General features: G+C 50.9%; 1 pseudogene; it reads right to left on the bottom strand.

The window, feature by feature from the left end:
* Nucleotides 1-8172: 8172 nt before the first annotated feature.
* LOC133353913 (transcription cofactor vestigial-like protein 2) overlaps nt 8173-10260 on the bottom strand; it is a 29040-nt pseudogene continuing 26952 nt past the window's right edge.

Below are 10260 nucleotides of genomic sequence, written 5' to 3'. Positions count from 1 at the left end.
AATGCTGCCCTCCCCTACCCACCCCCATCTACGATCGTCACTTCCTCTTTGCTACGCGCAGCGGATGCGCTTTGCGCCGCTGCAGGTGCCACGAGTTGAGCACGTGGTGGCGCAGTTTGCCATGTGTGGCCCAAACGCCTCTCGGAGGACAAAGATCCACCTCGTGTAGCCTCTGCGGTAGGCTGGTTTGTTGGGGCATACGCTGTTTGCGAGCACCTGTGAAGGCCGGCACGGCACACGGAGGGGGTGGGGTGGCCAACACCACGCCCGGCCGCCTTTGTCTCCCCTCTGGTGATGTTTACGCACCGAACCAGGTGCTCATTTGGGGGCTGAGTCGACCCAGGGGAGGTCCTCCCAGGACCGGTTCAGATAATATAATCGTCACTGATTTCGATTTAAAGCTTTGGTGACTGCAGGGATTCATCTTCTTGGTTCTTTCGGGTGAAGACGGCTGCTTGCGTTGTGGCCGAAACGTCGTGAGAATTATTTTATTATGTTTTATTTTTATTATTTTATTATTTCCCTTCTACGTGACTTTACCGAAAGAACCAAGAAGATCGTCACTGATGTTGGCCGTGAGCGGGAATCGGAACCCGGGTGGCCAGGTTCATAGCGCAGCTAAAAATGCCTCTCGCACACAAACGAGCGGTCGTCTTCGGCCACGCTCAATCCACTGCTGGATGATGAAGGCCTCCCACCAAAGGTCGCTGCTACCTCTCACACCCCTAGCTGTCAGTGCTGTGCAGTGGCCGAAAATAAAATGTTTCGCTCCGGATGATCGCTACAAAGTATGACCTGTGTTTTGATTTAGTGTGCTGATCTTAAAGGTGCATTGAAAAATTATAATACTCCGATTGATGCTACTGCTGTTGTGGAGTGACTCATGCAGCCAGCTATGGCTGCAGGGTTTTGGTAGTACATGTTGTTTATGCCATATATTGTGAAAATTCCGTCACAGTTCCTATGATTGCTTTTACATTGCTTTCATGGCTTTATTTTGGTGATTTCGAAAAGTGTATTGGTTTAGCCATGTTTGTTTGTTGTAGTACAGAGTTAGACTGATGGCCTTAATCTAAGTTGTCTTGTGGTTGTTGTTGTTGTTTGACTTGCATCCCACTGGGATTTTTGCACACAGCGTTGGTGTACGGTGCTTTTTTCTGCAATATTTTGCTGTCTTTTCTTGGATTTTCTGTTTGCACTTAGTCACATATTCACTTTAAGATGTTTTTTGTTCATTTTTTTGTTTTTTGTTTGTTGCGGTTGCACCCGATTCAAGAGCCGAATGGCTCACAGGGCTTTACCTAATGAATGAACTTGAACGAAACAGCGATTCGTGGAGTCTAGCCCAGCAACCCTCACTTGCTGCACGCCATCTCGTTTTGGTCGCCCCATTATCCACACGCTGGAAGTCCGCTCTTACTGGACGCGTTCCATTTCCCTGAGCGTGTCAGTGGAGTGTGTATGTTCTTCTTCTTGGCTCTTTCGGTAAAGTCACGTAGAATGGAAATAATAAAATAATAAAAATTAAACATAAAATAATTCTCACGACGTTTCGGCCACAACGCAAGCAGCCGTCCTCAGGTGAAGAACAGGACTATCGAGAAGACAGAGTCTGAAGTTTCAGAACAGGTCTGTCGAGAAGACAGTCTGAAACTTCAGACTCTGTCTTCTCGACAGACCTGTTCTTCACCTGAGGATGGCTGCTTGCGTTGTGGCCGAAACGTCGTGAGAATTAATGTATTATGTTTTATTTTTATTGTTTTAATATTTCCATTCTACGTGACTTTACCGAAAGAACCAAGAAGATGAATCCCTGCAGTCACGAAAGCTTTAAATCGAAATGTGTATGTTCTCTCATGTTCTGCAGAATGAGAGTGAGTGGAGTTCCCCTACGTGACTTTACCGAAATAACCAAAAAGTTCCTGCAGTCACGAAAGCTTCAAATCAAGATTGAGTGGAGTTTGTATGTTATCCCCCTACCCTGCAAAGTAGGAGTGAGTGGAGATTGTATGTTCTCCCCTTGTTCTGCATGGGTTTTCAAAGGGTTCTCCGTTTTCCTCCCATGGCTAACAACCCCGCAGTGTAACCGATATTGAACCATCCATCCCAATGTTGAATAATGACTGCAAATCACTCAACTGGTATCATGCACAGCAGCAGCGGCAGCATCACCCTCTACTGCAAAAACGTGTCAGGACCCTCCTAGAAATTAATCTTGAGACTCCTGAGTAGACAAGATTAATAATGATCATAATTTGGTCATTGGCGATGCTGATGATTATCAATCATTTGTATCAATATTGATTGTAGAGACCAGTGGTTCTTAACCTGTACTGCAGCCTTGCACCCCTTTGGTTATCAATCGTTAAATAAATAATGTAAACAAATACATAGGTCAGATTAAACAAATTAGCTGCACATAAGTTGCCGTGCTTAATTTGTGTCGATGATTTACCTGCTGAACAAATCTGGCCATGTCTAGCACCACCAGGGTAGGCGTGAGCCACTGGTTTAGAATATTGGCAGATGTACCCCAGGTTTAAGAGCCACTGGTTTAGAACACATTCATGCGGAGGGAGCTGGTAGGAACGTTGGGTTGCTCGGTCAATGGCCAGGGTCAACGGCGGCGTGGTGTATTCCGCAAATATGGCCGACTGTGAGGGCGGGCACAAGCCGGCGTGAGTAGGTTAAACGTTGAGTTTTATAAGGGCACCACGGGGTGACCAGCCCCTCCCTACCCAGCCCCACCCTCCCCACCCAGCCCTTCCCCACCCTCCCCTCTCCACCCAGCCCCACCCCTCCCCTTTTTTGATGCACGACGGACGGACACAATTATCCCCTGTGGGCTGGTGTAACCAGGAGGTTCCTACCAGTAATATTGATTGCATAGCCCAGGGCTCAGCAAACCTGAGGCTGTGGCGCCTCAGGCCACTCTTCAAGGACTGCTGCTTTGTGACGTGATTTATTAAGGGACCGCCGTCTCGCGTTCACCACATTGCATTGCGGATCTTGAAATATTGAGGTTTTTACTTCGATTTAAAGCTTTCGTGACTGCAGGGATTCATCTTCTTGGTTCTTTCGGTAAAGTCACGTAGAAGGGAATTAATAAAATAATAAAAATAAAACATAATAAAATAATTCTCACGACGTTTCGGCCACAACGCAAGCAGCCGTCCTCAGGTGAAGACCAGGTCCGTCGGGGAGACGCTGTCTCCCCGACGGACCTGGTCTTCACTTGCGTTGTGGCCGAAACGTCGTGAGAATAATTTTATTATGTTTTATTTTTATTATTTTATTATTTCCCTTCTACGTGATTTTACCGAAAGAACCAAGAAGATTGAGGTTTTTGTTTTCGAATTCGAAAAAAAGCTGCTCTTCTTGTCATGTTGGTTGCCGACCCCTGGTGTAAATAGATTGTTACTACTGATCTTGATGATAGCGAGCGAGAGAGAGATGGAGAGCGGTGGCACATGAGTGGTTATCGCCTTGCCAAAGAGTTGAAATTCCCGGCCACGGCTACCATCAGTGGCGAACGCGAACCGAATCAGGACCCAGTCGCTCCCCTCGCCCTCCGTCAACACCCGTGCCGAGGTTAAACAACTCCCACGGACGATCTGCGGAGCAAGAGGATGCCTTCATCCTGCAGTGGATTTACAACAAGAGGCTGTAATTCGTGACGGTAGTTGCCAGAGTTGACCGCCAGATGGCGCTATAGCCCAACAGTCTTCACACCGCCTCAGCGTTTTGCTTGTTCAGAAGCGTGCATGTTTTGTTTTACTCAGCCTCAAATGAGTTCCCGGTGCGGTGTGTAAACATCGTCACGGGGGAGACAAAGACGGCCGGGCGTGGTGTTGGCCACCCACCCCTTCGTGTGCCGTGCCGGTGGCTTTCATTGGGTGTTCGCTAACAGCACTTGCCCCAAGCAGCCTGTTAAAGGCTATACGGGGGATCTTTGTATTGATGTTTTAGCGGGGAGCCGTGGCGCAGTGGTCAGGGCACCGCGCTACGAACCCGGCGACCCGAGGTCGATTTCCCTCCCGTTCGCCACCAATAACAGTGAAGAGTGTGTGAACAGGTCCTGCTCCTCCCATAATGAAATCCACGTCTCTGTACGTGAAAAAAAAATCTACGTATTTCTTACCAATTTCCATCTGTGCGAGTGTGCGTACATTTTTGAGAGGCTTTGATTCAAGACGAGTAACCACTCTGGGACCCAGCCCCAACATCCCAGCGGAGTGGCAGCAACAGCACGACCCGCCTTGACAAGGCGACTCGGCGAGTATTTATTGGGTAAATAAATTAGGCCGTGTTTGTTCTTGTTTTTATTGTGATTTTTTATTATTATTACACTTTGTTATTTTATATATATATATAATGTCATGAAACAAACAAAGAAACATCATATTTAACTGCAATATCGCAAAAAAAGCCTCGGTACATTGATCGCCTATGCTCTCTCTCGAAATATTTAAAATTCACATTTTACAAATGGCTAAAAAAAGTATACAAATTAAAAAATATAATAACACAAACTCAACAAAACATCAATAATTCATAATGGCAAGCGTCATCATCATCACGATCATCATTACAATATTCGGCATCGTCGTTATAATATTCATAATACAATTTTACATTACAATATTCATCATTGTAATAATAACTTTATCCATTACCATTGCAATGATAATTACCGCCATGATATCATCACAATAACATTCACTGTCATCGTCATCATCACAAGTACTGTACTAGCAATGAGCAACATCGTCGTGGTTAGATTACTCAATATTCACAACTTTGTTTGTTCAAAACATTTATTACAAACACAATGCCCCAAAAAGGTGTACACGCGACGGGGAGTTAAATAACGCAGGACTAGGGAAAAGACAACCAGCTCCGATCTTCCGGATCACGAATGCAATACCTCGACTCGTCGTTGCCGCCAAGGGACAGCTGGCTACGTGACGTGGGGGGCCCTAGGCGAATACAAGTTTTTGTTTGGGAGGGGGGGGGGGGGTTGGATCGCCTAAGTATAAACGTGTCGTTAACCCGCCACCACCCGACAGAGCCAACCAGTAAGGTTTGTCACGTAGACAAAACGTGCGAATTAGTTGCAAGTTCAGTCTGCCGGTGTGTTGGCGAGTAGATCCACAACATTTACAATTTTATTTCGACGTTTCGCTGGTAAATTGCTACCACAGCATTGTACATGTTGCGGATATACCTCTCCAAACACAGCGGTTGGCTGAAGTAGTAACTAATTGGCACGCTTTGTTACGCGACAACCCTTACTAATTTGCTGTGTAGGTTGGCGGCGAATTTAAACGACACACTTATATTTACGCGTTCCAACACCAGAAAAAAAAACCCTTTACAATGAATACGTGTCACGCTCACCCTAGGCTAGACTGCACAGCAGGGGGGGGGGCGCATTGGAATGGTTGACATGCGATGATCTTTATGGCGCTCTTGAGTTTGACAAGGCATTTCAAGCAAGCGTACCGCGAGAAATGGTGACCTTTTTGTGTACGCTTACGCGTATGCGTGACATCGAGCACCTCTCCCGCACCTCCGATCAGCGCGGCTGGCAACGCACGGTGCGAAAGACGTTCAGCGGACGTACATAGCAGAGGGAAATATGTATCATCACCACCAGCACCATCATCATCATCGCGATCCATTGGCAGATAGCCCCGTAGGTGTCCACTGCACATGTCGTCACGTGTATCCACTTTCCTCTCTGTATTGTGCCAACATGCTCAAGTCGTGGCCACATCTTTGGAAATATGTACACAGTAATGTACATATATTTGAAACTGATATTTATTTTAAAGAAAATCTTCTCATAAGCTGCGTTCCATGCCTGCTATCGGCGTCGGGTCAAGAGACAATTGGGTTAGCCGTCCGGTAGTCTCGCAGTATAAGCAAAGTGCATCTATGTATTATTCGTGCAGCTGAACAGGGCGACGCTACGAGGTGGATGGACGGAGGCCGTGGCCAGGCCCGGGTGGCCGAGCCATATAAAATAAAAAGGCACGGGCGAACGGTCCGCGGAAGAGGAGGTCACAGAACGACATCGTCAAGTGACCCTTCTCTGTATTCACGCACGGAGCGCGGTTGCTCCTTCTGCGCACGTGCTCGGCCAAATCGGGCAAGCTGGAGGCTTTTGCGAAAGTCAGTGGAGACAACAACAACAACAAAAACCAGAAACCGCACAACAACATTTGTGCGATCATTGGTGACCGGGCTGCGACCAACTCGCTACCCTTGAGAACCCCGATTGAACCACTCCGGATTCGAACCCTTGCACGCGCGCGCGCGTGCGTGCGTGTGTGTGTGAGACTACACAAGGCAAAAAAGCTGGTTGACTTTTGAGTTTGCATCTCCCTTTAAACATTCGCACGCCACATACACGCACGCACACACACACACAAACCAGATGCCGTATACGCATCTTCCAGTAATAGCGCGGCACCACGATACATATACACGTGTACACACCTCCTGATACGCGTCGTCTATTTTTCGGCCGTGTGCGAGCCAGCCCATTGAGATCGAGCGAGCTAAACGGGCGGTGGGGGGGGGACTTGAGCCTCGGTTGGGAAATGCCCAAAGGGGTAGCGGTCATCGCCCCCCCCCAGGGGTTGTGGTCAAGGGGCCACTCACGGGGCCAGAGTTCTGGAGGGGGGCGGAGGGGCGGGGTGGAGTGGAAGGAGGGTGACGAAGCCGAGGGGTTGCGTCCTGCGCGTCGACTTCCCGAGACACTCAAACAAGAGCCACGGTCATTACCAGATCGTAATTATTATTATTATTACTACCTGTTGTGTCGAGTTCACAATAAGTGGACTCTTCTTTTCGTCGTTGCTGTTGCGATCTTTAACGGGGATCACGTTTAACAAATATCACGTGTGTCCCTGTGTCGTACCCCCCCCACCCCCCCCGTCGTGGTAGGTAACCACACGAGGTGGTGCGGGTGACCTGTTACGCGCCTCCGATTGCTCTACCACGCGTGGCCAATAAGCAGCGAATCATTGCGATATCCATTTGAGATGAATAGTGGGGGGTGGGGTGGTGGGAGGGTGGGTAATGCAATGGACCCGCTCGGATTGGCCGTCGTATATAAACTCCATCGGCTGAATGTGTTCGCTAACGAGCTTCGGCAAGAGCCGCCCCGATGTGGTACAGCGAATCGGAAGCGACCGCCCCGGGCCCCGCGCCATTGGGTGGGGGGGGGTATGGGCCGCGCTTCGACGGCACGGTGTCAGATGTCATACGTCTGGTTTAGTTTGAAGGCGTCGGCGGGGGGGGGGGGTCCACACGGTGCGAGTTACCCCGAGACCTGCACCCCCCCCCCCATGCCGCTCTCCTCGGACTCATGGACTGACGCCAGTGGACGTAGTGACCACATTATCAGCTGGGGGGGTGCGGGGGGTGCGTCAATCGGTCAGGTAGGGGAGGGGACCCCAATATTTGATTTGCCTCGCAATGTGCGCAAGCCAAACGGTGCCCCTCCAATTAAATACAAATAAAAACGTGGAACGTAAATGAAAGATGAAAGCATTTTCATGAAAAAAAATTCAAACCGCGTTTTAAATAAGCGTTGTTTTTTTTACACTGTCGTTGAAAACATAACGCACGGTGGTTGTCAAGCCCCCCCCCCCTCCGCCAACGCGTAGCTTTGGCCACCAGGGGGGGGGGGCAAGGCCCCCCTCTGTCCCGACGCTCGTAACGATAATGACCAAGTCGCTGGATGTCACTGCCAAAGAGACATTCAGCTGCAGGCGATAACCTCGTGCAAGAGTTTATCTCGCCCGCTCTTTCTCTCTCTACCCGTCTCTGCCTCTGCCTTCATCTCTCTCTCTCTTGCTCTCTCGCCGCATCACGCCACGCGCTCATCACTCCACGTGCCATCCCTGCCGGCGCAACGTCATCTCGTCACCCGAAGGCGAACTGGGGGGAGACGGCAACATCAATACCCGTGTGTAGACAAGCGTGACGGTGGGGTTGGTTAGTGGGCTGACTGGTTGTGCGAGTGATTGCGTGGGTGGGTGGGTGGATGTGTAGTTGGTTGACTCACTGGTTGGGCGAGTGGGCGATTGGTTGAATTTGTGGTTGGGTGCGTGGTTGGGTTGACGTGTGGTTTGCTGGTTCGGTGGATGGGTGGTTGAGTGGCTGGGTGCATGGTTGGTTGTAATAGTGATCAGGTAGATGATATGAATGGGTGGACGAGTGGTTGGTTATGTGGGTGGTTGAGTGAGTAGGTGGGTGGTTGAGGGGTTGTTGACAGTTGGTTGCTCGGTTCGTGTCCTCGTCATCCTGTCCGTGGACATCACGACTCAAAACCAAAAGAGATCTTTGCTCTTGTCCGGGTGTTGCAGACCTGTGGGGTGGCAGAACGAACACATATAATCAAACCCTGTCCAGGAATTTAACTCAGAATGTTTACGATGAGGTCATCAGAAGGGAAGTGGAGGGGGGTGAGGATGACGTGGGGGGGGGGGGGGGGGGCTCCTTGGCCACACGCTAAATCCTTCTCCGGCTGGTTTTATCTCCAACTTTTGGGAAATCCTTCGACCAAGGTGGCTTGCATTTCTCAGGGCTGAGTCCCTGCTAGTAAACACGACTTGACACTCAAGATGCCTTCGTTTCGGACCATCTCTGCGAGAGCTGTCGTGACACCCCCCCCCCCCCAACACTCCCCCCCACACCCCCAAACCCCCCCTTCCCCCACCAAACCCCCCTTTAAAGACAGACGCACACACAGTCACAGCATTAACCACATCTATCTACGGGCCAGCGACGACATCCAACCTCCCCCTCACCTGTGTCTACGCCGAGCCCTTGCGTCACGTCCACCCCGGCAGGAAAGGGTCCTGACCACGCGTGGTGGTGATGCGGGTGGTGATGCGGGTGGTGGTGCGGGTGGTGGTGGTGATGCGGGTGATGCTGCTGCTGCTGCGTGGCGGGCGACTCGTGTTTTCCCAGCTCTCCCTGCGGGACACGGACGGCTGCCGGGACAAGCAGCGAGCTGTAGTGCGCGTGGGTCGAGTAGAGGTCGTGGACCGCCCCCGGGGTACGCCCGTAGGGGGCTCCGGCTGCCCCCGCTCCTGCCGCCCCAGCCCCGGCGCCGCCGGGCAGGTGGTAGTGCCAGCCCGACTCGGCGGGACCCGCCGGGTGGTGATGGGGGTGGTGGTGAGGGTGGTGATGGGGGTGGTGGTGAGGGTGGTGGTGAGGGTGGTGGTGAGGGTGACCGCCGCCGGCTCCGTAAGGGGAGGGCGACTCGTGCTGGGCGAAGGCGGCCGCGGCCGCTGCCGCCGCCGCCGCCGCCGCGGCCGCCGCGGCCGCAGAGGCCGGGAACTCCGGGCCGTGCGTCCCCGCTCCAGAAGGAGGGGGGGAAGTTTCGGGAGCTCATGGGTGATGTGCCCTCTGTGGGGGGGGGGGGGGGGGGGGGGGGGGGTGGAGGGGAGGGGGGTATTGTCAGCAGCAGCAAACGTAGTGGAAGGTTGCTAGAAACAGCAGCAGCAGCAGGAGAAATAGAAGCAGCAGTGCATGCAGAAAGAAGAGGAAAAATGCGTTCGGGCAGCAGCAGAAGAAAGTTCGAAGGCTCACGAGAGCTGGCAGAAGTATAACAACAACCACCACGGCCACAACCACCACAGCCACAACCACGATGAGAACAAGAGACACAATCACAGCCACATTCTTCACAACCGCGAACAAAAATCACAACCACTATTGTAACCACCAGTCACAACTACATTCACGACCACATCAGAACCACATAACACCTCCGATTAGCACGGTTAGCTGCCTACGGAGTACACAACTACAATCACAATCATAATCACAATCGCAGGTGCGAGCGTAAAATCACAACCACAATCACGTAGTGGTTGATATATTGCTCCGCGAACCTCGCCCAACCGAGTTCAATTCCCGGCCACGGCCAATAATAATAATTCAGTGGCGAGCGAATTCTGAACCCGCTGCGAGACCCACGCCATCCTGTCCACCGCCACGTCCTGCCTTCATCGTCCAGCGGTGGATCTCGAAAGCGGCGTGCTATTTGAACGTAACAAAATAACAATCAATCTTGATTTCAAGCTTTCGTGACTGCAGGAATCCATACTCTTTGTTTCTTTCGGTAAAGTCACGTTATTAAAGTCACTATTATTATTATTTTTCTACATATGTGAATTTACCGAAAGAACCAACGAGTATAATATCGCAATCAATCGTACTCAAATCACATAGCTT

This window comes from Lethenteron reissneri, chromosome 6, assembly GCF_015708825.2.
Source record: "Lethenteron reissneri isolate LAM-NWPU_2019-01 chromosome 6, ASM1570882v1, whole genome shotgun sequence".
Lineage (NCBI taxonomy): Eukaryota > Metazoa > Chordata > Hyperoartia > Petromyzontiformes > Petromyzontidae > Lethenteron > Lethenteron reissneri.
Note: the sequence above shows the minus strand (reverse complement) of the source record. Positions and strands in the feature narration are given on the sequence as shown.